General features: G+C 35.0%; 1 non-coding gene across 1 annotated transcript; it reads right to left on the bottom strand.

Annotated features, from left to right (window-relative positions):
- Positions 1 to 504: 504 nt before the first annotated feature.
- Positions 505 to 611, bottom strand: LOC131489365 (U6 spliceosomal RNA). Its single transcript, XR_009250509.1, has one exon. It is a non-coding gene; the product is annotated as a U6 spliceosomal RNA (small nuclear RNA).
- Positions 612 to 2,992: the final 2,381 nt, after the last annotated feature.

The raw sequence follows: 2,992 nt of genomic DNA, 5'->3' as shown, positions 1-2,992 counted from the left end.
TTAACATCTTTATTTTGTTCTCTCCAGCCCCCCCTCTATAACCCATTGCTTACAGTAGCCACTGATATTTCCTTGTATAAAATAATCTCAGTTTGTGATTGAAATAATGATCCCTCACTTCCTGGGTTTGCATTTTTAACCATACAAGCTTTTTAAGCTCAAGAAGAAGAATCAAAATGCATTTATATTCTATATTACAATAAATGTGAATATCAAAAGTTTCTCCTTGAGTTGTGTGACTGCTGACATTTGAAAAAAAGCCAGAGAATCTTAGAATTGGAAGAAGCAGAAATATGTTTAGTATTTCAATTGACTCCTGATGGAGAGGGAGAGGGGAAAAATTATAAGTTCTCTTTGCAAAGTTTTACGTTTTTTTTTTTAACTATTTATTTTCTTAGGACCTAGATTAATTACAATTCTTGTTTCAAGACACAAATGGTTCATTCTATTTAGCTGTTTGCTTATTTTATTTTATTTTATTTTTTTCAATGTATGAAGTTTATTAAAAATACGGAATGCTTCACGAATTTGCGTGTCATCCTTGCACAGGGGCCATGCTAATCTTCTCTGTATCGTTCCAATTTTAGTATATGTGCTGCCGAAGCGAGCACTTGTTTGCTTATTTTAAATAACATAGTGAACCTGCATCAATTATGAAAAGTAGAGCCCTGATGGTAACTTAAATGAGCTCACATGGTCTTCTATTCTTTTCTCTTCCTTCCCCAACCCAAAGTAACAATCATCCTGAATGATCACGCTCTTGGTGGTATATGTGTGCAGAGTTCCTTAATACAGTGTATGCCCTAAAAACACACATCATTTTAGATGTTTTTAACTTTATAAAAAGGCACACACTCTATATAATCTTTTTAAAGTTACTGTTATAAAACAGTATGATAATGCTAAGATTTATATAATTTACTGAAAGTAACGGTAGTTTATTTTTATTGATATATAGTATTCTATTGTGGTATGTACATTAAAACCTTGCATTTGTAGTAACTTGCTCTGCAAGTGTTCTGCAAGACAAGAAAACATTTCTAATAAATTTTAACTTGATAAATGAGCGATGTCTTACAATACTAGTACGAAACGCAGAACATCACATCTCACAACTGAGTCAAGGTTCTTCTCTCTCTCTCTCTATATATATATCTCTTTCACTGCGGGATTGTGGGTGGTCATCTCCCATGCTTAAATGCTCTGTCTCAGGCCATGCTGTTTGGTAGAAATCAGGGATTTCTCAGAATGTTGGAAGGTGCCCTCAACTGGCACTAGTGTATTTTTTGCCACTTAAAAGCACCTATGGACAGTCCTTTGCTCTTCCATACAAGAGTAAGCTTAGGAATGCTTTACTTCATTCTAGATCAGGCTGCCTGTAGATACAGACCCTTCCCTCTACTGCCTTATTGCCAGTTACATTAAATACAGTATATGACAAGAGTTCATTAATACTGTACTGTAGTCAACATCCATGAGAGCATATACAATGACCCCCATGCAGAACAGATTCCATTAAGCCAATAGATCACAGTGATTCTGTTAGTGATAGTGAAAGGCATCCCATACAATAATGCTCCTCTCTCTTGTCTCCCTCACAACAGCCACTAAGGTTTTCAAAGGTAAGTGTGGGTTGTTTATTTTTCTTTATATTTTGTATTTTCTTTATTATTTTGTATTACATTACAGTATTGTGATTTTGTATATGAATATTTTGGGGTTGTGGAACAAATCATCTGAGTTTCCATTATTTCTTATGGGGAAGTTTGGTTCGATATACAAGTGCTTTGTCTTACAAGCATGTTTCCAGAACAAATTATGCTTGCAAACCAAGGGTTTACTGCACTATGTTTATACTTTTGAATCATGAATTGATTCATGAATTCAGTCAACCACTTATATTGAGCCAAGGAAATAATAGAAATAGTGTAGCACATCTTTAAAAGCTTTGGTCCTTTTTAGGAAACTCTAAAATTAAGGGCACCTGGGTGGTTCAGTTGATTAAGCAGCTGACTCCTGGGTTCAGCTCAGGTCATGATCTCATGGTTTCATAAGTTCAAGCCCCATGTCAAGCTCTGTGCTGGCAGCACAGATCCTGTCTTGGATTCTCTGTCTCCTCTCTCTCTGATCCTCCTCAACTCGTGCTGTCTCTTTTTTTTCCTCAAAATAGATGAATAAACTTAAAAAAAAAAAGAAAACTCTGTAAAATTAATGAGTTGTAAGTATGTGGTTTCAACCTGCTTTTGAGCTCTAAGGCAGTCCAGTTTTCTGAGTGGTGAACTTTCCTGGGCATACTCTTAATGAAGATGTTGATAAACTTCTAACATCAGCACTCTTAGGAACAATTCTTTTGCATCCTTTACCTAAGCCTTGCCTTGCAGAAAGACAAAAAGAGCATCCCTCATATATGAACATGCCTGATGTAAGTAAATATGTGTGGGGGAGTCTTTCCAATCTTGGAACAACAGTTCTGTTAGAGGTAGCATTTTGGTTTCCATTTTTATAGTGTTTACCTAGTTGAGTAAATACTTTGGCCAGTGAGCTCATAAAGACAAAAAAAAAAAATCAGTAATAACTCCCCTCCCCCCAATCTCTGAAGTACAATCATTATAGGGAAAACTAAAATGGTAGGTAAAATAAAAAGTATCCAGAGGTGAGAATATCTTTAAGGTGTACTTTATTCTACCCTCATACTGATGTCCTATGTTCTCTGAATTTAAAGAACTGTTTTGGGATACTATTCTTCAGATACCAAGATATCTGGGAATATTTATGGTTTATTTGTTGTCTGCCATAACCTGGTAGTTTATTTTATTTCTTTTAATAACACAATTGACATTATAGAGCACTTACTATATCCCAGGCATCACAGCATTTTCTGTGCATTTTTTTCATATATTACAATAATTTTATAAGATTTATTATCATTATTATCCTCACCATTTTACAGCTGAGGGAAAATTTCCAAGTTCACAGGTGAGCCCTCAAAATC

Source organism: Neofelis nebulosa, chromosome 1 (assembly GCF_028018385.1).
Source record: "Neofelis nebulosa isolate mNeoNeb1 chromosome 1, mNeoNeb1.pri, whole genome shotgun sequence".
Taxonomy (NCBI): domain Eukaryota; kingdom Metazoa; phylum Chordata; class Mammalia; order Carnivora; family Felidae; genus Neofelis; species Neofelis nebulosa.
The sequence above is the reverse complement of the archived record's forward strand: the minus strand, read 5'-3'. Positions and strand labels throughout refer to the sequence as shown.